Consider the following 27,369-nt stretch of genomic DNA (forward strand, 5'->3'; position numbering starts at 1 on the left):
CCAATCAACTAAGGTGATCCTACATTTCATTATACTAGTTCCCAAACTTTCGAAGCCATTGTCGAAAGTGGTTATTTTTCACGGTCTATTTGAATGGATCAATTTTATCGACCGTAAAATACTTTTTACACCAATCATTTTAGGTATCAAAGTTCAAAAATTCCTTTATCCAAAAATTCTAAAAATTCAGAGTTCCAAAATCATGAAGTACAAAAGGTATAAATAGATATTCCTAGATTCAGATATACCTAGATCCCAATATTCCTAGATGCCAACATCGCTAGATCCTGAAATCCCTAGATCCCAGTATCCCTAGGTCCCCCATATCCCTAGATCCCCCATATCCGTAGGTCCCCTATATTCCTAGGTCCCCCATATTCCTAGGTCCCCCACATCCCTAAGTCCCCAATTCCCTAGGTCTCCCATAGCCCTAGATCCCAGTATCCTTAGGTCCCCGTATTTCTAGATCCTCCATATCTCTAGATCCCCCATAACCCTAGATGCCCCATATTCCTAGAGCCCCCGTATCCCTGGATCCCCCATATCCCTAAGTCCCCCATATCCCTAGATTCCAGTATCCCTAGATTCCCCATATCCCTGGATCCCCCATATCCCTGGATCCCCCATATCCCTGGATCCCCCATATCCCTAGATCCCCCATTTCCCTATATCCCCCATATCCCTATATCCCCCATATCCCTAGATCCCCCATATCCCTACTTCCCTAAACCCATATCCCTAGATCCCCCATTTCCCTATATCCCCCATATACCTAGATCCCTAGACCACCAAATGCCTAAATCCCTAAACCCCCATATCCCAAAATCACATTGTACCGAACTCGAAGTATAAAAAATCTCTCTTGAAAGTTCGAAAAGGCGAGAATCGAAAGATTCGAAAGTGGATAAATCGTAAAGTTGCGAAGTTGGAAAAGCGTGGAATTGGAAAACAGCAAGATGTTTTGTCTCGTCCATCGATCTGGTCGGCGGTGTTCGACTCCGCGAACTTTTCCATCGTCGAAAGGGGATCGGAAAGACGATCAACGTTTCCAGAGAGGAAATTTCGAGGGTAAATCGCGACGGCTGGTCGGTAATCCAGCCTCGTTTCCGCAATTCGTAAGTAGAGTTACGAAGTTATTAAACCGTTCCTCATCCCTAGCCGTCCTTCCGTAATCAACCATGCGAGGCTATACCGGCAACTTTCCTTCGGGATGTTTCCGTCTAGTGAAGTGCATACGTGCGTTGATTAACCATTAGCCGAGTAAAATACACTTCGCCACGAAACTGAAACGGACTTACGCTTTTCAACGAATAATAACTCCCGGCTATTCTAGTCCGTTTAGAAGATTCTTGCTCTTACTGTTATTCTCCTGATATTCGACCCGAAATGTTCATTCGATCTTTCTTTCTTACTTTGTTATTTATCTTAACACTTTTGTTTGCTGTTTATGAAATTAGAAGAGACACTCATGAAGGGATATGATAAAAATTCTTTTTCAAGCGATGTTAGAACAAATATTCTGTTTATTTGATTTTTCTTTCGTACTTCGTTATTTATCTTAACACTTTTGTTTGCTGTTTATGAAATTAGAAGAGGCACTCATGAAGGTCATGATAAAAATTCTTTTTCAAGCGATGTTAGAACAAATATTCTGTTTATTTGATTTTTCCTTCGTACTTCGTTATTTATCTTAACACTTTTGTTTGGTATTTACGAAATTATCTGAAGAGCCACTCATGAAGGGACACGGTAAAAATTAGACCAAATATTGTGTTACAAAGTACCTTACAGGTGCATCGATGTACTTGCAAAACGCAAATGAATATCCTTTCAATGGATCCGTATATACGAGACATTCTGGAAAAAATTATCAATACCGTATTCGAACAGCTGACAATTAACAAGTCGTTTGAAATTCAAAGATCTCGTACAAAAATGTGGAACGATCCGTTTGAAGAGATCGACCTAAAGAAAGAAAAGAGCGCGGAGTCGATGCTTTTACGAAAAAGAAATAATAAGAACAGATTTATGGAACGAACGATACCATAAATTGATATCGTGATCCAGATTTCAGAATGGGCCTGTAGAACGGGTCACGATGGAGACACGAGTCACGAAGCGTATTTTCGTGTGTAAATAAAAGCCAGACCGAGCCGGTGCACCGAGCCACGTTCAATGTAAAACCGATGAGTGTTTGAATACCGCAAACACGGTATTCTTCCACCACGTTTTCCCTTTTCACCTTCTCGCTTCGTGCCGAACGATCCGACCGAATGCAAAACCCCGGAAACGTTTCTTCTTTCCAACTATTTATCGACGCGTTTCATCGTTACTCTCGATGCGCCGTTTAATCGAACGGAGATTGATGACGGGGAGAAATTCCGCGAGGTGTCACGTGCTCGCGTGCTGGATTATTCAAATTTCATTGCGACGCGGAAATCGTTTTAATCGTTAATTGGACGCGTGTTGATGTCGGCAAGCTTTTATGTAAATTTTAATCATTTCATTTGCAAATTTTCTCGGCAACATTGTTATTACGTTCGTTGCGGATTGCAGGTCAATGGATATTTGCTAGGCAAATTTAACGTGTAATTATTTTATTGATATTTATTAATCTTAATAATATTATACCCATATTATTTGGTATGTTATTAATATTGTTATATTTTGATTCGTATTGTTATTAATGCATCGAGTAAGAGAAGTTTTAAAAGATCTGTTGTAGAGGGGTGAGGTTGGTGTAGCGAGTAGTGTAGCTGACTGTTAATCTGACGGACAGGGTTCAAATCCCGATAAAGGAGTTTTTCGGTTTTTTCGTTCGTTTCTCTTACATCTCATAATTTTCATATACTTTATTTATAGTGACGTATATATTAGTAATTTCATACGTGAGATATTATTAGTGATTCCAATTAATGTTGAATAGTACGTAAAACGTGTGTACGGTTAGAGGGTAGATTCTGAATGTATTACTAATTAGATGGCAGAGATAATTTATACTATGATAAAATAGGAATGAATAGGTAAGGTTTCTATATAGAGTTAGATATAAATGAAAAGAAATAGAAAATAGCAGTATAGTCAAAAGAGTAGAATAAAAGGGGGAATAGTTGAAGCAATAAAATAAAAAAGAGAATATTCTCTGTAATAATATAGACTAACAACTATATAATACAGTAACTAAAAAACTATCTCATGTATTTACATATTACATATCCCCTTAGGTTCAGAGATTGCACATGCAGCGTTACGCCAAAGTATTAGCTTATGTAACGAGAGTATTAACAGGTTGATAACTTCGTTATTGTAAATTTGAAAATTTAACACCACGATAATAGATTCCTGTACGTTCGCAGATTGAAAGGCGTAGTACAGTCAGATTATCCCGTAAAATGAGAGTATTAACGCGTCGATGGATCCTGTATTATATAAACTTGATAACATAACACCAAATAAGGTGTTGATTCCTATAACCATTTAGAAACGCTATTATATTAATATTTGATTTACTAATAAATTTTTATTAAGTAAATAAGCTTATAAATCGCAGTAAGCTGAAAATTGCCAACGTTCCAAGCTGAAAATGATCTCTAAAGTTTTATGCAGTTTGTCGTGAAAGTTTTAGATGCACGTCGTTGAATGCGAAATTTCGAAGAGGAAAGGAATCGCCGATGACGAGTCAGGCACTATTCGCGTAGCCGGACGGTCAATTAAATGTACGGCAAATGGACTTTGGTTACTACCTCATTAATCCAGTTCGTTCCTAATGGATCTTAAACGCAGCATGAAATGTCACAGAGCGGTGGCAATCTAATGAGCCACCTGCAACGGATTCCTGGGAGCGTAACGTTCTCGCGAGATTCATCAAGCAGATCGTTTCTTCCGTGCCAGCTACTTTAACCCGCCTCGTTCAAACTTTATTTTAAACGGAACAAGGAGACATTTCCACTTTGATGACCCTTAACTTTAACGGAATGAAAAAAGTACTGCTACATTAACTGCTCGTAATACTCGCCGGCTGGGGGACCTACTAGCATATTAACTGTCGCTCCTTTTTTTCTAATGGACCGTCGCGCTCAGATTCTCGTTTAACTTTAACGAACCAGACGGATTTAATTACCGGGGACTGTTATGCTTTCAGATGTTCGAGCAGTAAGCTTGCGTGTCATTGCGTTTTCTAGTTTTTCAAATTTCTTAATTTCTGCTTGGCGAATTCTCGGTATTTCTCAATTTTTTAATTTCTGAAATTTGTAATTCTATTAGGTCTCAAATTGTAGAATTAACTAATTCTCAAACTGCTGACTTTTTCAATATCTGTAATACTCAAATTCCTTAGATTTCCAAATTCCTGAATTTTCGAATCCCAAATTTTTCTAGATTTCCAAATCTCCCAAATTCCACTCACCCTAAATCCCAAATCTCCCAAATTCCACTCATCCCAAATCTCCCAAATTCCACTCACCCCAAATCCCAAATCTCACAAATTCCACTCACCCCAAATCCCAAATCGCTCAAATTTCACTCACCCCAAATCCCAAATCTCCCAAATTCCACTCACCCCAAATCCCAAATCTTCCAAATCCCAAATCTCCCAAATTCCACTCACCCCAAACCCCAAATCTCTCAAATTCCACTCATCCCAAATCCCAAATCTTCCAAATCCCAAATCTCCCAAATTCCACTCACCCCAAATCCGAACTTTCCCAAATCCCAAATCTCCCAAATTCCACTCACCCCAAATCTGAACTCTCCCAAATCCCAAATCACCCAAATTCCACTCACCCTAAATCCCAAATCTCCCAAATCCCAAATCTCCCAAATCCCAAATCTCCCAAATCCCAAATCTCCCAAATCCCAAATCTCCCAAATCCCAAATCTCCCAAATCCCAAATCTCCCAAATCCCAAATCTCCCAAATCCCAAATCTCCCAAATCCCAAATCTCCCAAATCCCAAATCTCCCAAATTCCACTCACCCCAAATGTGAACTCTCCCAAATCCCAAATCACCCAAATTCCACTCACCCTAAATCCCAAATCTCCCAAATCCCAAATCTCCCAAATCCCAATTCTCCCAAATCCCAAATCTCCCAAATTCCACTCACCTCAAATCCCAAATCTCCCAAATCCCCAAATTCTCTAAATTTCCTAGATCCCCAAATCCCAAATTCCTTAGATTTCCAAATTCCCAAATTTTCGAATCCCAAATTTCTCTAGATTTCCTAACAATTTTATTTCTAACTCCCAACAAACGACTTTCTAAATTCCTAAATTCTTAACATTCTTAAAACCATTCCAATACCCCTAAATTTCCAAGCAGTAAAATCCAAATTTATAAATATTTCTCCACACAACAGAACAGAATAATTCCGCGTGAATGAGAATATTAAAAAAGAGATACCGAAACGTACACTCTGTATTCAGATAGCGTTTACGACCCTGCGTGAATAAAACGCGTATTCTGTGTGTCTGTAGACGAACGAGGGACAAAATCGTTTGTCTTTTGACGAGTGTAGTGCATTAATTCGAATTGTTTTGGCAAATGTTCGGTGTTTGTAGAATGAAATTTTGCTGGTTTAATCGTGACGCCGAAATAATAGGATAATACGGAGTAAATTGAAACAAGTGGAATAATTGAATACGTATGCGTTTGAATGATACATCGGCGGAGTGGCATCTGCAGCGTATATTCACAATGTACATCTGTAATCACAGCAACAATAGGGGGTGAAATTAAAATTCCTCGAATTAATTATACAAACACAGCTGTGGAGTTGATATATATGTAGCTTAGATAATTAATGCGCTTAATGGGTCAAGGTTAATTTCTGAAAGACACAAAACTATGAGAAGGTACGTTTTTAAATTAATTCTTCAAAGAGACAGTTTTGTTTTTGAAAATTAAACAGGAGTTACTTATTTATATATATACCTTTTTTAATCGATAATTTTCTTTAAAAAAAAAAAAAAAATGACTACACTTATTCATATACGTATCATTTTCAATTGACAATGTGAAGTATAAAATGTTTTTTATGCTCATTTATATACGTACAATTTCTGACCGACAATTTTAAAATAAAATTTAAAAAAATTAATTACAATCATTACTGAAAAGTTTCAATAATGAAAATTTGATACCATTCGCGGTTTTAATAGGACATATTACGAGAGCGCGACACGATATTAAAAAATCGATATAAGATCAGAATCGACAATGGGGTAGATGCAAAATTGCTGGCTCGTTATTTCTGCGTATTGACGCGCGTCTAATGAATTACGATGCTTGTGTCGGCGTCGTCGGCACGTAATTTGGACGCCTGGCATTTCCGTGGCAGAGCCTGCTCGTTCCAAGGAAATAATTCCATCGACCAGCCGTTTATCGCGTTCATCGACCGAACGACAATCGGGAACTCGGAAGCGTAATCGTCACCGACGAGGAACTGGGAAGCGGAACAAACGGATATCACAGCTGCTACCGTTTGCCTTACGACTTTTCCAACGATCTCGATATTTCAGAATCTATGGAAATGTAAAATTTGATAAATTAGGAATTTAGGTATTAGGGATGTTTCTGGAAATTTTGGGAAATTTGGGAGTTTTGAAATCTAGGGAATTGGAGAATTCGGATATTTGGGATTTTGGAAATCTGGGGAATTTAAGAATGGGAGAATTTGCAAATCTAGGGAATTTGAGAATGGGAGAATTTGGAAATCTAGGGAATTTGAGAATGGGAGAATTGGGAAATCTAGGGAATTTGGGGATTTGGAAATCCCCCATTAGGAATTTAGGAATTTAGGAATTTGGAAATCCCACCATTAGGAATTTAGGAATTGAGAAATCCCCCTATTAGGATTTTGGAATTTGGAAATCCCCCTATTGGTAATTTAGGAATTTAGGAATCCACCCATTAGGAATTTAGGAATTTACAAAACCCCCTATTAGTAATTTAGGAATTCAGAAATCCCCCTATTGGTAATTTAGGAATTTTGGAATCCACCCATTAGGAATTTAGGAATTTAGGAATCCACCCATTAGGAATTTAGGAATTTGGAAATCCCCCCATTAGAAATTTAGGAATTTACAAAACCCCCTATTAGTAATTTAGGAATTCAGAAATCCCCCTATTAGGAATTTAGGAATTTGGAAATCCCCCATTAGGAATTTAGGAATTTAGGAATCCACCCATTAGGAATTTAGGAATTTGGAAATCCCCCCATTAGGAATTTAGGAATTCAGAAATCCCCCTATTAGGAGTTTAGGAATTAGGAAATCCCCCTATTGGTAATTTAGGAATTTAGGAATCCACCCATTAGAAATTTAGGAATTTACAAAACCCCCTATTAGTAATTTAGGAATTCAGAAATCCCCCTATTAGGAATTTAGGAATTTGGAAATCCCCCATTAGGAATTTAGGAATTTAGGAATCCACCCATTAGGAATTTAGGAATTTGGAAATCCCCCCATTAGTAATTTAGGAATTCAGAAATCCCCCTATTAGGAATTTAGGAATTTGGAAATCCCCCATTAGGAATTTAGGAATTTAGGAATCCACCCATTAGGAATTTAGGAATTTACAAAACCCCCTATTAGTAATTTAGGAATTTAGGAATCCACCCATTAGGAATTTAGGAATTTACAAAACCCCCTATTAGTAATTTAGGAATTCAGAAATCCCCCTATTAGGAGTTTAGGAATTTGGAAATCCCCCTATTGGTAATTTAGGAATTTAGGAATCCACCCATTAGGAATTTAGGAATTTACAAAACCCCCTATTAGTAATTTAGGAATTCAGAAATCCCCCTATTAGGAATTTAGGAATTTGGAAATCCCCCATTAGGAATTTAGGAATTTAGGAATCCACCCATTAGGAATTTAGGAATTTACAAAACCCCCTATTAGTAATTTAGGAATTTAGGAATCCACCCATTAGGAATTTAGGAATTTACAAAACCCCCTATTAGTAATTTAGGAATTCAGAAATCCCCCTATTAGGAGTTTAGGAATTTGGAAATCCCCCTATTGGTAATTTAGGAATTTAGGAATCCACCCATTAGGAATTTAGGAATTTACAAAACCCCCTATTAGTAATTTAGGAATTCAGAAATCCCCCTATTAGGAGTTTAGGAATTAGGAAATCCCCCTATTGGTAATTTAGGAATTTAGGAATCCACCCATTAGGAATTTAGGAATTTACAAAACCCCCTGTTAGTAATTTAGGAATTTAGGAATCCACCCATTAGGAATTTAGGAATTTGGAAATCCCCCCATTAGAAATTTAGGAATTTACAAATCTTCCTATTAGTAATTTAGGAATTTTAGAACCTCCCTATTAACAATTTAGGAATTCCATATTTTCCCTATTACCAATGTAAAAATTTACAAATCCCCCCATTACTAATTTAGGAACTAAAAAATCCCCCATTACTAACTTATTAATTCAAAAACCCTCCCCCTACTAATTTATGAACCCACAAACCTCCCTATCACTAATAAAAAAATTTCAGAATCTCTCAAAATTTATCAATATACTAAAATTCACAAATTCTCAAATAATCATATTTACACTCATAAAAACTATAACACAAAACCATAGAATTCTCTATCAGACCGTAGTTCCCGATGGCATACATCCACCCTGATTGCTTTTTAAATGCAATCTAATGACAGACTCACAATAGGCCATGAAAAATCGTTTCACCTCTACATAACATTATGTGACTATTTTCATTATTAGTTTCTGCTCTTTTGTTGTACGAAACGGTGACATGCAATCACGTTAGACCTAGAGTCTCTCGAACATAATTTTATATCAACGACGATGGACGTCGATGATAATAGGTTCTTGTTATTAAATCGCCACCAAAATCTATAGAGCAAATTTAGGCTGTCTCACGAGTGTACCATAAGAATTTCAAGTCGAAATGTTAAAAATTGTGACTCGTAGCAAATAAACAAACGAACAAATGTAAATCGAGTCGTCCCAGGAGTCTCGCTACATCCCGCAATTATTCGATCCTATAAAACCAAAGAGTCGAGAGGCCCTGTTTCTCCATTTGCTTAATTAACATTTCCCAACCCGATGCATTAAAAGAAATGTAGAAACGAAATTAAAAAATGTAAATAAAATTAGAGATGTACGTAATCCGACATGAATTGCATAAATAAAATGGTGGTAGTAACGCGAGTTGATAGGCGACGGGTGAATAGAGAACGGCTGAATGACCGGTTCTGAAACGAATACTACGAGGCAAACTAAAACACCGCACTGTACGGATTCGGATGGAGAGATGAATCTAACGCGGCCACAGGAAATGCCATGCCGTTCGCGAAACACCGTTGTTTATCTCTCGTCGCATCCGTTTTAATGCCCGTTATAATCGCGCGGAATGAAAAGCCAATGGGTTCCACTCTTTGACGCGATATTTCGACATTAATCCCCTTCCGTGACTGTCGTCCTTTCCCGTTTCGAAATTGTTGCAAAACGAGCGTGAACGTTCTATAGTAATTAGTTGGCCGGCGGAACGGCCGTTATCGCGTGTTCCCGCATAAATAATGCAATCACACCGGGGGCCAAAGGTAAATTACGCGGCTGCTTTGTTTGCTCTCAATGGGATGCCTAATAAATGTTAATTACCAATTACTCGCTACCCTTAACCCTTTGCCAGAGGGATCCTTTCAGGCTCTCTTTCGGGGCTTCTCTTTCTTCCGAAATATCGAATTAATTTGTTAGACGGACCAGAAGATCGCCACTGTGTTTGCCTTACGGAGAAAAGAAAGGATCGGATTAATAACCAGAGATTCGTAATGGGAGAGCCGAGTGAGGACCATAATTACTCGGGGAATTGAAAGCTGAACTTAATTAGAGACTTGAAATTTTCAAGAGAAAACTTGCACAACTTCTGCGATAAGATTCTCATATTTTATTTAATATCCCATAGTAGACTTATTATTGTAAATTTCATTGGGAAATGTTGGACTGGTTTGAAACATTAACACGTTTCACATATGTTCATGACAGAAAAGTGTCTCAAAATTAAACGTATGATACATCAATTTGAAGGTTGAAGCTTTACAAAAGTAACTGCATAAACGTTTTACCAAAATTTTCAGTTGAAAATGTCTGTCTGTCCATTGTACCCAACAGTGCAACTTTAAGTAGCTGTTATCGAATTTCAAACACAAAAGTTGCAGTACAATTTCATGACATAAAAGTATCTCGAAATTGTACTTACGATACATCAATTTGAAGGTTGAAGCTTTACAAAAGTGACTACATAAACGTTTTAGCAAAATTTATAATAAAAAATGGCTGTTTGATCATTCAACCAAAATAGTACAATTTGATGAAGCTATTTATTATCGAATTAGTAAATGTACAACATGAAACTCTGGTACAATTTCATGACAGAAAAGTGTCTCAAAATTATACGTATGATACATCAATTTGAAGCTTGAAGCTTTACAAAAGTAACTGCATAAACGTTTTATCAAAATTTATAATAAAAAATGGCTGTTTGATCATTCAACCAAAATAGTACAATTTGATGAGGTTATTTATTATCGAATTATTAAATGTACAATATGAAACTCTGATACAATTTCATGACATAAAAGTATCTCGAACTTCTACTTACGATACGTCAATTTGAAGGTTGAAGCTTTATAAAAGTAGCTGCATACACACTTTATCAAAATTTATAATTAAAAGTGGCTGTGTGTTCACTCAATCAAAATAGTACAATTTGATGAAGCTATTTATTATCGAATTATTAAATGTACAACATGAAACGTCTGGTAGAATTTCATGACAGAAAAGTATCTCGAAATTATACTTATGATACATCAATTTGAAGGTTGAAGCTTTACAAAAACAACTGCATAAACGTTTTATCAAAATTTATAATTAAAAATGACTGTCTGTTCATTTTACTGAAATAGTGCAATTTGATGAACCTATTGTTATCAAATTACTGAATTTGAAACATGAAACGTCTGGTAGAATTTCATGACAGAAAAGTATCTCGAAATTATACTTATGATACATCAATTTGAAGATTGAAGCTTTACAAAAGTGACTACATAAACATTTTAGCAAAATTTATAATAAAAAATGACTGTTTGATCATTCAACCAAAATAATACAATTTGATGAGGCTATTTATTATCGAATTATTAAATGTACAACATGAAACTCTGGTAGAATTTCATGACATAAAAGTATCTCGAAATTGTACTTACGATACATCAATTTGAAGCTTGAAGCTTCACAAAAACAACTGCATAAACGTTTTATTAAAATTTATAATTAAAAGTGGCTGTCTGTTCATTTCACCAAAACAGTGCAATTTGATGAACCTATTCATTACTGAATTGCTAGATGTACAGCATGAAACTCTGGTTCAATTTCGTGATATAAAAGTACCTCGAAATTGTACTTACGATACATCAATTTGAAGCTTGAAGCTTTACAAAAACAACTGCATAAACGTTTTATTAAAATTTATAATTAAAATTTGCTGTCTGTTCATTTTACTGAAACCATGAAATTTGATGAACCTATTGTTATCAAATTACTGAATTTGAAACATAAAACGTCTGGTAGAATTTCATGACAGAAAAGTATCTTGAAATTATACTTATGATACATCAATTTGTAGGTTGAAGCTTTACAAAAGTAACTGCATAAACGTTTTATCAAAATTCATAATTAAAAGTGGCTATCTGTTCGCTCAACCAAAACAGTGCAGTTTGGTGAACCTATTGTTATCAAATTACTGAATTTGAAACATAAAACGTCTGGTAGAATTTCATGACAGAAAAGTATCTCGAAATTCTACTTACGATACATCAATTTAGAGGTTGAAGCTTTACCAAAGCAACTGCATAAACGTTTTACCAAAATTTTCAGTTGAAAATGTCTGTCTGTCCATTATACCCAACAGTGCAACTTTTAGTAGCTGTTATCGAATTTGAAACACAAAAGTTGCAGTACAATTTCATGACATAAAAGTGTCGTAAAATTGTGCTCACAGTACATCAATTTAAAACTTAAAGTATTTTAAAAGTGACTGCATAAATGTTGTATTAAAATTTTTAATGAAAAATGTCTGTCTGTCCATTGTACCAAGCAGTGCAGCTTTAAATAACAGTAACAGTAACTGCTATCGAATCTGAAACATAAAAATTGCAATAGAATTTCATGACATAAAAGTGCCATAAAATTGTGTTCACAGTACAACAATTTAAAGCTTAAAGTATTTTAAAAGTGACTGCATAAACATTCTATTGAAATTTTTACTGAAAAATGTCCGTCTGTGCATTGTACCAAGCAGTGCAACTTTAACTACCAGTAACAGTAACTATTACCAAATATAAAAATATAAAAATAAATGAAATATAAAAATTGCGATACAATTTCATGACATAAAAGTGCCCTAAAATTATGCTCACAATACATCAATTTAAAGCTTGAAGTTCCACAAAGATCCTCACACAAACATTTTACCAAAATTGTTATCGCAAAATGATCGTATTATTACAAGCACAATAACGAACGTTAAATTTTGAAGTAGCCTCGAACACGATAATGTACTTTCGAAATGCAGAAATTGAATTTTGGGCATACATATGAATCGATTGACAGACAACCGCTAATTAAATTGTCAGAGAAGCTTCTTGCCCGGACTATCCCGTGTCTGGAATTTCCATTTTACATTAATTACACGCAGATGGTTTTGTTCCCTCGCACGCGCCGCTGCGTTTGCGTCCATAGATCCTGCTTCTCACGGTCATATTTAGCCGCGTGTTAAATCCCGTGACGAGAATCGAGTCCTCTCTAGGTCCCTCTCGTTTTCTTTGTTCTTTTTTATCTTTTCCCGGTTTTTGCTAATTTAAATGGTAAACGAAATACCCGGGCTACCAAGTGAATTCGAACTCCGGATTTTTATTATTCCACTGTGCAGATTTTTCTGCCTTTGTGAACAAACTTTGTAAATATCGAATATTTTCGTTTTCGGTTTCTGACTTTTTGCATTGCTAATTTTTCTAGGACCGAATATCGAAATTTATGGATTATGGATACAAGTTTTGATATTTTCCAAGAGTGTAATTGTCGATGTTATTAATTTTGGGAATATTGGAATTTTTGGGTTTTTAATTTTACAAATTCTGAAATTTTGATACATTTAAATTTCTGATTTTCAAAATTTCAAATGCCCAAATTCCCTAGAATTCCCCAGATTCCCAAATTGCATAGAATTCTATAAGTTCCCAAATCCCATAAGATTCCCTAGATCCACAAATTCCCTAGATTCCAAAAATCCCTAAAATTCTCTAGATTCACAAATTTCCTGGAATTCCCCAGATTACCAAATCTCTAAATTCCCTACATTTCCAGATTCCCAAGTTCCCTAGATTTTCAAATTCCCAAATTCCCTCGATTTCCTAATCCCCAAATTCCCTAGATTTCCGAATCCCAAAGTTTTCTAGATTTCCAAATCTTCAAATTCCCTAGATTCTCAAATCTCCAAATTCCCTACATTTCCGAATCCCAAAATTCCCTAGATTTCCACATCCTCAAATCCCTAGATTCTCAAATCCCTTAATTCCCTGAATTCTCAAATCCCCAAATTCTCTAGATTTCCGAATCCCAAAATTTCCTAAATTTCCGAATCCCAAAATTCCCTAGATTTCCAAATCCTCAAATCCTTAGATTCTCAAATCCCTTAATTCCCTCAATTCTCAAATCCCCAAATTCCTTAGATTTCCGAATCCCCAAATTTCCTAAATTTCCGAATCCCCAAATTCCCTAGATTTCCGAATCCCAAAATTTCCAAAATTTCCAAATCCTCAAATTCCCTAGATTCTCAAATCCCCAAATTCCTTAGATTTCCAAATCCCAAAATTCCTTAGATTTCCAAATCCTCAAATCCCTAGATTCTCAAATCCTTTAATTCCCTCAATTCTCAAATCCCCAAATTCCCTAGATTTCCGAATCCCCAAATTCCCTTGATTTCCGAATCCCAAAATTCCCTAGATTTCCTAATCCCAAATTCCCAAAATTCCCAAATCCCCAAATTCTTTATATTTCCATATCCCCAAATTCCCTAGATTTCTAAATCCCCAAATTCTCACTTTTAAATTGTCCAGACATACTTTCGACTTTCTGAGATTTCATAAATTTCCAAGTCACAAAAATTTCCAACAATTCAATCTAAATTTTCAAATCCATATTTCGTCGAGGCAAAAGTCAATAATTTGAAGTCCTGTGGCATCAATCGAAAGCACCGTGCGTCGCCGACTCCCCGGCACTTCTCCGTCAAACAATGCCCTACTCACGAAAGCTACGAAAATAAGGGCAACTCCGCAATAAATTCCTAACGAAAGAGCGCGGGAATATTTCTGCTTCAACAAGTTGTTAAAATGAAAATGAACGGCATTTCTGTTCCCCGATGAAAAGCAATCTGCTTTGTGCCACGATTTATACGTGCATAAACGTTCGTAAATATATTTACCTGTCGGTTTATTGAAAACTGATCGCCGAATACGTACAGGGGTTTGTTTCGCGTTTACCTTGATTCATTTCACGTGAATTGGTTTACCAGCGGCTGACCTAATACGATAAATAACCGACGACAAATGTCCTTGTCAAAATGTTGATCGTTCATTACACCAGCATTCTGTGATTACCTGAAGCAAACCCGGCCAATTCGTGGCCTTCGACCTGTAGGTAAACTTGATTGCCCTAGGGAGGCCCATTGGTGTTTGGATCAAGTATTCTAATTGACTCTAACGCGATTAAAAACTCGGTTAATCCGGTTTGCTCGATGGTGGCTCCTCGTGTCCTTAGAGATCAGAATTCGATACACTGGGTGTCTCGTTTTAATGCTATTATCTAGATTATTACTAAAGTTTACGAAACTCATTCTTTTATCTATCGTTCGTAGATTTGGCTACACTGGAGGTCAAAGGTAAAACTTTTCTAATGAAAAGAAAGCATTTCTGATTTGCAGTGTAACAGATTTGGTGAATCAAACTACGATAGATTTGATTAGTTAAAATTACTAGTTTCAAAAATCACAAAGTTTCCTAACCTCAACAAATTCCTGAATTCTCAAATTCTCTAAATTTCTAAATTCCTAAATTCTCTAGAATTCTCTAGAACTCCCAAATTTCCAAATGTCTGAATGCCCAAATTCCCTAGAATTCCCTAGATTTTCCCATTTCCCAAAATTTCCAAATTTCTGAATCCCCGAATTCCCTAGGTTTCTCCATTTCTAAATCGCCAAATTCCCTAGATTCCCTAATTCCTAAATTCCCAAATTCCCTAGAATTTCTCAATTCCCTAAGTTTCCAAATTTCTGAATCCCCAAATTCCCTAGATTTCCAAATTTCTAAATTTCCCAATTCCCTTGATTCCCTGATTGCCTATTTCCCCAATTCCCCAATTCCCAAATTCCTTAGAATTCCCTAGAATTTCCCAATTCCCTAAATTTCCAAATTTCTGAATCCCAAATTCCCTAGATTTCCAAATTTCTAAATTCTCAAATTTCCTAGATTTCCAAATTTCTAAATTTTCAAATTCGCTAGATTCCCTAATTTCCAAATTCCCAAATTCCCAAGAATTCCCTAATTCCCCAAATCTCCAAATTTCTGATTCCCCAAATTCCCTAGATTTCCAAATTGCCTAGATTCCCTAATTCCTAAATCCCCAAATTCTCTAGGATTCCTTAGAATTTCCCAATTCCCTAAATTTCCAAATTTCTGAATCACAAATTCCCTAGATTCCCAAATTTCTAAATTCCCAAATTCCCTAGATTTCCAAATTTCTAAATTTTCAAATTCCCTAGATTCCCTAATTCCTAAATCCCCAAATTCCCTAGGATTCCCTAGAATTTCACAATTCCCTAAATTTCCAAATTTCTGAATTCCCAAATTCCCAAATTGACTAGATTTCCTAATTCCTAAGTTCGTGACTTCCCTAGAATTCCCTAGAAGTTCCCAATTCCCTAAATTTCCAAACATCCAAATTCCCTAGATTATTAAGTTTCCGAATTCTGAAATTTCCTAGATTACCCAATTCCCTAATTCGAAGAGTTGATCTACGATATACTTGATAAACTAAAATGCATCACCATAAATAATAATCTTGACGCGAGTATTTTGTTGTTGGAAACACAACAAGAGTCCATTCGATAATTCGTTAAAAGCAATTTACGCGGAACAATTGGCGGTATCTAATTCGTAGTTAAGCAAGTAGCGACCGTGAAGCAATTAGTATCTCCAAATAGAGGCTAATTATAAATAACCGGAAGAAAAGGGTGGCGCGTCGTGTCGATTGTTCTTCTAATGAGATTTCGACGACCGCGTTCCCTGCGATGCAGCCAACCCCTCTGTTACGTTCGCCACGACTTGGCGATTGCTAATTAATTGGCGCGCTAATTAGGACAGCCTGGTTGGGACGTTTGTGCAGCCTCCCTTGGAAATGTCGAGGCTTCCCTCTACGTATGTGCGTCTTGATTGCAATGCTCTTGTAATTACTGAATTTATGCATGTGTCGTACTCTGCCTGATCCTTGCGTCGCGTGTCTATATTCAATTATTAAAACCTTCCGATACGGATAACAAATTTATTCGGTAAGAACAATGAAAAACACATATGCAACTTACGTATCTGATCGCGTGTTACATTTTATGTTACTTTATTAATTTTGTTGTTTAAATACTTCTTTCTCGAATATATTAAACGTCAGATCTTTTTAAAATAAATGACAGCCACGTGAATTAATGCATCGTCTTCGTATATGAAATTTAATTAATTTAAACAGAAGCTTAAAATCAGGAAGATTAAATTCGTGGAAACTTTTGTCCGTTTGCCAGCCCATTTCCCGTTGTTAAATTTAACATTTCGGAATAATTAATCATTTTGCACATGTGCGAATCGTGCACGTCGTTTAAGTAGTATACGCGAGCGCATCTCGAAACAGCAAATCGATACAGGTATTGAACAATATTACCAGTGTCAATACGTGTCCTGTATTTAGGTGAACTAAATATTTGGTCCGTCGGTAATAAACCGTAACTCAATCGTCTCGATTAAAACGTCTGTTAATTACGCGTAGATGATGCGACTAGAAAAATCGAGTTCATCGAATATCGAGATGTCGAACCGATAGCTCGAAACCGGGAATAAAATGTAATTAAACCCGTAACGAGAATATTACATCAAATTTCCTACGAGTTCAGAAGAAATATTAATTAAAATTAATTATATAAACAAATATTCCTGTAGATATCGATTGAAAAATTATAATTGCTTGTTAAAGTATAATAACTGTTGAAAATTTATTATGCAAATAATTTTAGAATATTGTTAAATGATCTGAAAAGTTGTTACTACTTTATGGATTAATTATAACATATATAATTAATTGTATTCATTTAATGTTATTCATTTAATTGTATTCATTTTTAATATTAATTAAAAAACACTATCCCATTGTAACATTAAAATGATGCTACAAAATGTTAATAAATATTGCACTTGTATGTTTATGATTTATTAACAAAATACTAATTTGCCTGACACAGTGTGCTAGAACTAGAAACAGCAAATCGTAAAGTTAAATTATTAAGTAAGATTAAAATGATGTTGCAAAATGTTCAGAAATATTGTTTTTGTATGTTTATGATTTATTAACAAAATACTAATTTGCCTAACACAGTATGCTAAAACTAGAAACAGAAAATCGTAAAACTAAATATTAAGTAAGATTAAAATGATGTTACAAAATGCTCAGAAATATTGCTCTTGTATGACTACCTTTATGTTTATGATTTATTAACAAAATACTAATTTGCCTAACACAGTGTGCTACAACCAGAAACAGCAAATCATAAAATTAAATATTAAGTAAGATTAAAATGATGTTACAAAATGCTAGGGGAAATATTACTATTGCTCTTGTATGATTATCCTTACGCTTATGTTTTATTAACAAAATACTAATTTGCTTAACAGAGTGTGGTAGAACCAGAAACAGCAAATCGTAAAGGGAAACAATGAGAAGTTATCGCGGTCGCAAAACCACAAATTTATAAGTGGTTATTGTCGATCGCGAAGATATTAGTTGGACCGAATGCGCATAGTTATCAAAATATAAGCTTTGGTGCATTGTTTTAGCCGGAATTCCGCGCGTATCGTATTTCCTGGCCGGGTTCCGTGCTAATTAGCCCTTTGCCGGCACATTTACAGCCACTTGCCGCATTGTTCCCCTATCATTGGCTTCGGCGTTAATGGAATCGACGGGGGCTGTCGAAATCTCGACGGTGCGCAAAAGGATCCGCGAGATCCGCGGCGGTCGTTCTAATTAGCGCGTTAATTAATTAGCAACCGTCAATTTGTCGTCCGGTATGGCGGGTGATTACAAATTTGCAGCTGGCCGATATTAAAACTCCATAACACTTGGAAAATTAACAGAGTGCAATTAGCGAACATGTCGGGCATCCCCTTGCCCCTTCGCCCTTCGTTTAAACGCGAATTAACTGGCTCGCGTTCGTCGGCAAATTTTCATGGAAAATCACCGGGCTGAACGAAAAAAAAATTGTTCATCCTCGTTCACCTCCCTGTAAATAATCCTCTCGCATGATTTAACGCGAAAGCTTTTTCGGAATTAACGCTGTAGCGCCTAATACAGATTATTCGGACTGAATAACTTACGGGTATTTTGCTGCGAGTAACGAGTTCTATTTTTTACAGAATGTGGACTTATGGGAATGGAGAGATATCTGAGGATGTAGATATCTGTAGATCCCTAGACATAGGGAGGCAGGAGTCGTAGGGGTAGGAAGATAGATTTATGGGAATATGGGGACATACGTGTATGAGGACATAGGAGTCTAGGGACACGGGGATGTAGGGACATATGTAAGCACTTGGACTAGAGATATAGGGATCTAGAAATGTAAGAATCTGTGGACATCTGAGGATGTAGGGATTTGGAGATATAGTTTGCAGACATCAAAATTTATAGACATAGGGATAGCTGATCTGGAGATCTAATGATTCGATATTGGGAGATTCAAAGTAGAACCTTAAAGATGTATCACTCCTTTGCACTCCTATGTGGAGTGTGGCTCAACATCACATTTCTCATGGACCTTAGAAATAATTGAGATGAATACATTGGCTAAACATATGTTTCTTATAATAACTGAAAAATGCATTTGTCACATGCTCCGCACTGTCACAATACATTTTACTGAAAATGTAAAATTGTAATTGAAATGTAAAATTACTGAAAATGTAACCCTTTCTTGATCTACTTTGTAAATTAATACTATTTTACAATTTGACAATTCAAGAATGTATAACTTTGAGAAGTGAAGAAATATTTGACGAGAATTTAACAACGTTCGCCGCAACATATCGACGCGTATCGGCATAAATTATTTTACGCAAGCAAAATTACTGTACATATTTGTATCTTCGATATGACATACGCGATTATTAATTCAATAAATTAACTTTCGTGTAGCTTTGTCGTGGAAGATTTACGTTACGTTGAAATTGACATGGTATCCCCTTCAATTAGCCTTTATAATATTAATTCATGCACGACGCGAGAATGAGTCAATTACAATCCATTAGTGATTCAACATCAAGTGATCACTGAACGATGATGGTATGTAACCAGATATGGATATTTAATGTCATTATCCTTGTCATTCTTTTGTTGGTTCCCTGTTTTAATTACCGATATAACCAAATATTATTTGACAGGTTGAAAGGTTGTAATATTATTTGTAAGATTATATCGCAATCCAACTGCGATACTAATTTTAACACTAGATTTACGGACCGAGGCAATTTGACTCATTAAAAATTTGATCACTATATATATAAAACTTTAATATTACTTTTTAAAAACATACGTTGGTTTTTAGTTAACTAATAAAATATATGTAAACGTTCATTCCTCTTCTCCGCAGACCCCTTCATTTCGCATTATCGAATGTGGTATACCTATTTTCACGGTTTCTTCTTCTTTGAGTCAAATTGGCTCACTTCAGTAAAAATAGGTATATAATCAACATCCGTAAATCTAGTGTTAATGTGTGTATTTATGGTTCGTTTATTTACTTTTCATTTCAAATACACAGCCGATAGGTCTGGTATCGTACGTAACATCGTGATTCAACAAAAGAGTTCTCATCGTTCACGGATTACATTTCGAATCGAACATATTAGGTAACTTTATTCTACAGCCGTCTCCTGTAGGATTCCAATGTATCCCGGCGTTTAATTTCGTTTCACCGTGTTCCCGATTCATGAAAGTTTGAATGGCAACAGGATGGTGTGGTGGCCGCATCGCAAAAGCTTTCGTCGAGGCTTGAAATTCGAAAAACTTGGTCCATGGAATCTCTGTGTGGCAGCGGCGGAATTCCAACGTACAGGGAAGAGAGATCAGAGAGTGCAATTTACAGTGGATAGTTAGCAGCCAGTCGTCCCTCCTATGGCTGCCCTAGACGCGTTAACGAGAATCAATCCTCGGGGAACACTTACACAAACGTACAGTTGACGATGGTAAGATTCCTCCTAAGATTCAAACAATACCGAAACTCGCTGCTGTGGACGAAACACTGTTCGTATTTTATCAATTGTCACTGCAATATGTACATCAAAGGCCGGAGTCTTTCGTAAAATACATTAAACTCGACTTTTAGGCGGATAAAGACATGTGAAACTCGAAGAAATGGAGAACTGGTCATTTAGAACTTCAGACATGGTGCAAATACAACTTGGATTTGTTGTATCTGAACTGTACTGTATGTTACGAATGTGACACGATATTATAAGTTAAAGTTAACAAAGACAGTATAAAGCTTCCTTTTCAAGCTTGAAAAAGTTTTTGACTTTGTTCCAGTTCATTAAAAAAATATGTCCACTAGCCTCTAAGTATACATCAAAGAACACCTATGCTCATCTGACGCCAATGATACCACATGTACCCGACAGGAGCCGAACGCGTCCGAAGCTACCCGACTTACCTCTACTTCTCTCAACCTCAAGAAACTACTCCCCCAAAAGTTGAATAACGGTAAATCTTCGGGCAAAGTAGAACCTCATGTTCCGTCCATGTAAGTCCATGTCGTGAGCCAGTAACGTGGGTGCCGCGATTAATTAATTATCGGTTAAAAGTCAGACGTGGAAGGGTGGTCAGACGGAACAGGGTGCGATCGGAGGAAAAAGCAGTCCGAGAGATCGTCCAGGGTAAATTTCCCGCGTGCACGATCGACGATCGAACATTGATCCTCGAACAAACCCGAGCCAAGGGAATCCTGGATTCGTATTATTTGCGGACGCGATTGGAATTGCAATCGGCGAACCGCGATTATGCTTCAATGAATTCCGAACTCTTCGCATTTTTATTCCCCTACTTCCGCTGGAAATTGATTGGAACTTATATTTTGAGAGTGAAACGTTTGTATGGGCCGTATAGGGATGTTCCTGCATTTTACCCACAAGTCACTGTACTCTGTCGCTATATTGCACTCCTTAGTTTTTTTTATCAACTTAATTTACAAAATCCTTAAATTCCCAAGACCTTAAATTCTCGAATCCCCAAATTGCTTAGATTGTCTAGATTCACCAAATTCTTCAAATGTCCAAATCTCTAAATTCGCTAGATTCCCTAGTTCCCCAAATTCTCAAATTGCCAAATTCCCTAGATTCCCAAGTCCCCAAATTCTCAAATCCCCAAATTCCCTAGATTCCCCAAATTTCTAAATTCCCAAGACCCCAAATTTCCCACTCCCCAAATTCTGGAATCCCCGAATTCCCTAGATTCCCTAAATTCCCAAGTCTCCAAATTCTCAAATCCCCGAATTCCCTAGATTCCCCCAATTTCCAAATTCCAAGACCCCAAATTTCCCACTCCCCAAATTCCAAAAACCCCAATTTCCAAATTCCCCAATTTCCAAATCCCCCAATTTCCAAACCCTTCAAATTCCAAATCCCCTAATTACCAAACCTCTCAAATTCCACATCCCCCAATTTCCAAACCCTTCAAATTCCAAATCCCCCAATTTCCAAATTCCCCAATTTCCAAATCCCCCAATTTCCAAACCCCCCAATTTCCAAATTCCCCAATTTTCAAATCCCCCAATTTCCAAATCCCCCAATTTCCAAATCCCTCAAACTCCAAATCCCCCAATTTCCAAACCTTTCAAATTCCAAATCCCCCAATTTCCAAATCCCCTAATTACCAATCCTCTCAAATTCCAAATCCCCCAATTTCCAAACCCTTCAAATTCCAAATCCCCCAATTTCCAAATTCCCCAATTTCCAAATCCCCCAATTTCCAAATTCCCCAATTTCCAAATTCCCCAATTTCCAAATCCCCCAATTTCCAAATCCCCCAATTTCCAAATCCCCCAATTTCCAAATCCCTCAAATTCCAAATCCCCCAATTTCCAAATCCCTCAAATTCTAAATTCCCCAATTTCCAAATTCCCGAATTCCCAAGACCCCAAATTTCCCACTCCCCAAATTCCAAAAACCCCAAATTCTGAAAACCCCGAATTCTCTAGATTCCCTAGATTCCCATGCTCCCTAATCCTCAAATCCCCAAATTCCCTAGACCCCCCAAATTCCCTAATTTTCTTAGATTTCCAAGTCCCCAAATTCTCAAATCCCCAAATTTCCTAGATTCCCCAAATTTCCCACTCTCCAAATTCCCAAAACCCCAAATTCTGAAATCCCCGAATTCCCTAGATTTCCTAGATTCCCATGCTCCCAAATTCTCAAATCCCCAAATTCCCCAAATTCCCTAGATTTCCAAGTCTTCAAATTCCCAAATCCCCAAATCCCCAAACTCCTAAATTCGTAAATCTGCAACTCTTCAGATCACAAAACCAAATTACGAAAATATTAAATTTCTAAATTCCCAAGCCCTTAACACCTCAAATCCCCAAATCTCCGAATCCCCGAACAGTCGGATCTCAAAATCCGGAAGCTGAAATATTCGCAGCACCGAAAGTGGGAGAATGTTTCAAGAGGATTACTCGGAATAACCAAATGTAACGAACGTTCGCTCCGTTCTCCATCGTCCTTTTTCTCGGTTTAATAAAACGTTTCTCTATACTCGTCGAATGGTTGAACGTCACTCGCCCCGATATTTGCATAACTGACTCTCTAATTCCGGGACCGGAAGCGCTTTTTGCCACGTACAGTTAATTCGAGATCGTTCCGCACACGAATTGTACTTAATAGTTCATAGCGGAGTGAACGAAACTTTCTACGCCATTAATGAACCTTTTTTATCACGTGGACAAGCTTTTTACTACGCGGATACTGTAGATACGTTGATTTAAGTACCGGACTAATTACCATTTAATGAAGGCTCTTTTGTCTCGGTTCAAAATTGTACCTTTATCGCTTTAGTTAAATTACATTTCTACTGTTATTATAAAGCTCTTTTAATTTTGTCACTGTATTAACAGTTTACACATTCTATACTTTTAATTAAATACGTTACAGAATTTTTTTTTGATGCTCAGTTTAAAAATTCTTAAAGTCTGTTTAACCTTACAAACTTTTAATCTTTTAAACGTGGCTGAACTTTATGAACTTTATTTTTTATTACAAATGGGTTTCTTGATTTTTAGCATGAAGAACTTTAAAATCAAAATAACTTTCAATATGAAGGACTTCCATATAAATCAGACTTCCACATAAAGAAAAATAATTCCGAAAGTAGAGCGATGGTATCAGTAAATCTGTCGACACAATGGCAATGCATTATGGTGTTCGAGCGTCCCATCACTCAGTAAGCAGTTGAGCGCAGTAAAGCACCTGATCGTTAAATTAATTTGTCGATGGTGACACGTTGAAAAATGTAGCAGTCGAGTAAATATCTGGAGGAGCGAAGGGGGAACGGCGGAAAAGTGGTCCCATGGGGCACGCGTAGCTAGTTCGTCGAAAGTAAGTGACCGTAACAAATGCCCGGAGCAATCGAGGCTCGGACACTGCCGTTCCCAAAGGAAATATATTGCTTTGCGGTTTCTTTATCGTCCAAATGTTTCTACGTTCCCCTGACACTTTGGAAAATGATGCAGTCCCATGGAAAATTCTCTCGATTGTTCTTACTGCTCGATGAAACTCGGCTGCTCGGGGACTTTCCTCCGAGCTCCTTAATGCTCCTCAACATTTCAGTCGTATTAATTGTTTCTTGCTTAAGCAAACGTGAATTTGTACTTTTGTATTACGTGTTAGGATACTTTCTTTCTTTTTGTGTTACTGTTTTTTAACATGTTATCATATTACATGTGATAGTGTAACATGATAAGCTTCGGATACATTCGGCTCTTGTCGGATCATTGGTATCCGAAGCCGAGCACCGGTAAGCAACTCGTGACTCGTACTTCAGCTGCCTTCAATTTTACTGCAATTTTGAATACCTCTAATTTGGAGTTCAAGTTCAATTTGCATAATAAATTATTGATACTAAATTAACAACTTTCTTTGTCTGTAATATTGTAGCTGTGGTTAGTTAGGTTTGACTGACTCACCCAACAAATTTCAAAAAGCAAATAAAATCAATAGCTTACAGTAAGCTTGAAGTTAAAACCACATTAAGTATATTAAAATATGTAAAGGTCTTTTTTACGTCATCAACTACCTGTACGACTAAACCCGCACATTTTTCTGATACCTTTGGAAGAAATTCTTGAAGTATTTTCAACGATCGAACCACTCCGATTTTCCAGTCAATAATAAAGCTCGATGACACAAGCTTAGAGCTCTCGAGCGGACAGGCGAAGGACCAAAGTAGGTAGGCTGCATTCAGGGGTAAAATAATCCGGGGGATTACTTTCCGGCCATTAAAAGTAACTGACCCTAATGAACATCAAGTGGATTCGAGTTTCCACGCCATTCGCCCTTGGTCCCTGCGGTGATTAACATTTCGTAATTTAAGGTGCTCGACGCGCTTCCCATTTTAAGCGCGGGACTGGTCACAATTTTAAAACGACCGTTCAGTGGACCATGTCGTAACGTATATAGAATTTCATTTTATTGTACGGGGTGTCAGACTCGTACAACCCTGGAGATAATTTTATCTGGAGGAATAAAACAATTTCTATGTTCCTCTATTATGATATAACTTGATATGAAATTTTCTGAAACTGACTAAAGAAAATATTTTTGGATGCAGAATTTAATTTTGTTGTATAGAGTGTTGTAAAGCTAACAACATTGCAGGAGGTACTTTTACTTGGAAAAAATAACGGATAATGTTTGCTTTTTTACAGTGTTTACATTGTACTCCAGAGTTTAATGTCTAAATTTTAGTATACCGTATGTGTTGAGAAAGAAGTAGGTGGCACATGAACATAGGTTTTATAAAGTTATAATACAAAATGATGTGATAATATGTTAAAAAGCAGTAGTATGAAAGGAAGAAAGTAGCAACCTGATATGTAATATGAAACTATGATATTACATTATTAAATGGAATATGATATTGTGATAATGTATCATATATCACGCTCAATATGATGTAACGTAATATGATACATCATGAATGTAACATGATACATGGTGAATGTAATATGATACATGATGAATGTAATACAATACATTAATATGTAATATGATACATCATGAATGGAACATGATACATGGTGAATGTAATATGATATATGATGAATGTAATACAATACATTAATATGTAATATGATACATCATGAATGTAACATGATATACATGGTGAATGTAATATGAGATATTGTGAATGTGATATGATACATGATAGATGTAACATGATCCATGATGAATGTAACATGATATACATGGTGAATGTAATATGATACATGATGGATGTAATATGATACATGATGAATGTAATACAATACATTAATATGTAATAGGATACATGATGAACGTAACATGATGCATTATCACATTATCACATGCAAGGTCGATCTGCATCGTGCAAACTTCATCAAATTTCTCCTAGATCTTATAAATAGTTCAGATAAATAAATTAGTTGAATATATATAATTTCATTTATTTACTACGTATAACAAATGAAAAATTTGTCAGTTTTATCGAAAATTACCTCGTAAACAAAGTTGGTTTAACGAAAGTTTAAGTTGGTTTAAAGAAATCGAGCTTAAAGAGTTAAGTTCAACATCGATAAATCGGTGTTCTTGGAGCAAAGTAGTAGCTCATGTTCCGTGTGTATAAATCCAGGGTGAAGGCTAGTAATCGTAACTCGCGAACTGTTGGGAACAAGCGTGTATACAGACGCAGGAGCGCGAACGAGAACGCGGTAGGCGAGCAGAGAGGAAACACGTCGAGAGCGTGTATCAATATTGGCCCAGGTTGCCTAAATGTTGGACCACGCGCTATCAGCTCCGTTGGGATACATTATTCATGCACGATAAAGTATTCTCTGGGCCGAGCTGCGTCGACACGCGTGCACACCGACCCCGACCCGTCAACAGGGTCGACGGTCAAAGGTGGCGAAATGAAAGTCTGATCATACGTGCGATACTCGCGCTTCTGAAATTCGATTCTTCCTTCCTCTATATACATATTAGGGGCGAATTTATGGTGGGTACGTTACTTTTGCATTGGTCGAGATTATAAGTGGTCGTAGAGTGGCCTCCCGTTTTAGTGCCACCCGGGGGTCTTGGAATTGCTAGTACAGAACAAGATACGTATTTTATATTTTACGGCCGAGACTGTGATATATGACGATACGATACCACTCGTTGCGATTTAACTCGAGATAGAGTATGGAAATTTGGAAGGGTAGTTGGAAAATTTCAAACTTTACGAGATTAGAAAAGGAGCTAAAAAATTGAGAAATTTAGAAGTTCAAATCATTAATAATATTTAAATTATACATAATAAAAAGTTAACTTACACAGCACAAAATTTATAATTATCAACAATATAAATAATACTAAAAATCTATAAATATATAAATTTATAAATGTAGGAAGTATAACAAATGTATAAAATCTAGAAATCTCATGTACCTAAAAATCCACAAATCTAAAAGTTTTAAAATGCAGAAGCCTAGAAAGTTACATGTCTTAAGATCTCTCTAAACTTTACTGTTTTATTAGGATCTGCATAAATTCTTTCCAACCTCTCGTCCCTAGACACCGTGATATACCTTGTCTGTGAAAAATAAGTACCGCAAACGAAAAGTAATTAAGGTTTTATGAATGAAACGCGGTAATAGAAAGTTAGTTTGTTTCGCGCGATTCCGAAAACGCGTTGAAGTTGGGAAAGGGTTGCCAGAAGGAAAATTATTCGGAATGTAAACGACATTCGACAACGTCGTCGGGGTAGAA

General features: G+C 36.5%; 2 protein-coding genes across 3 annotated transcripts in view; both read left to right on the forward strand.

The window, feature by feature from the left end:
- Positions 1-20,907, forward strand: part of LOC100877476 (von Hippel-Lindau disease tumor suppressor) — a 123,013-nt gene extending 102,106 nt beyond the window's left edge. Inside the window, exon 4 of the mRNA XM_076528877.1 lies at positions 20,350-20,907. The gene's annotated coding sequence lies outside the window, so the exon portion shown is untranslated. The remainder of the gene's footprint in view (positions 1-20,349) is intronic.
- Positions 1-27,369, forward strand: part of PH4alphaEFB (prolyl 4-hydroxylase subunit alpha-1) — a 386,407-nt gene that overhangs the window by 102,105 nt on the left and 256,933 nt on the right. The gene's annotated exons all lie outside the window — the stretch shown is intronic.

This window comes from Megachile rotundata, chromosome 1 (genome assembly GCF_050947335.1).
Source record: "Megachile rotundata isolate GNS110a chromosome 1, iyMegRotu1, whole genome shotgun sequence".
Lineage (NCBI taxonomy): Eukaryota > Metazoa > Arthropoda > Insecta > Hymenoptera > Megachilidae > Megachile > Megachile rotundata.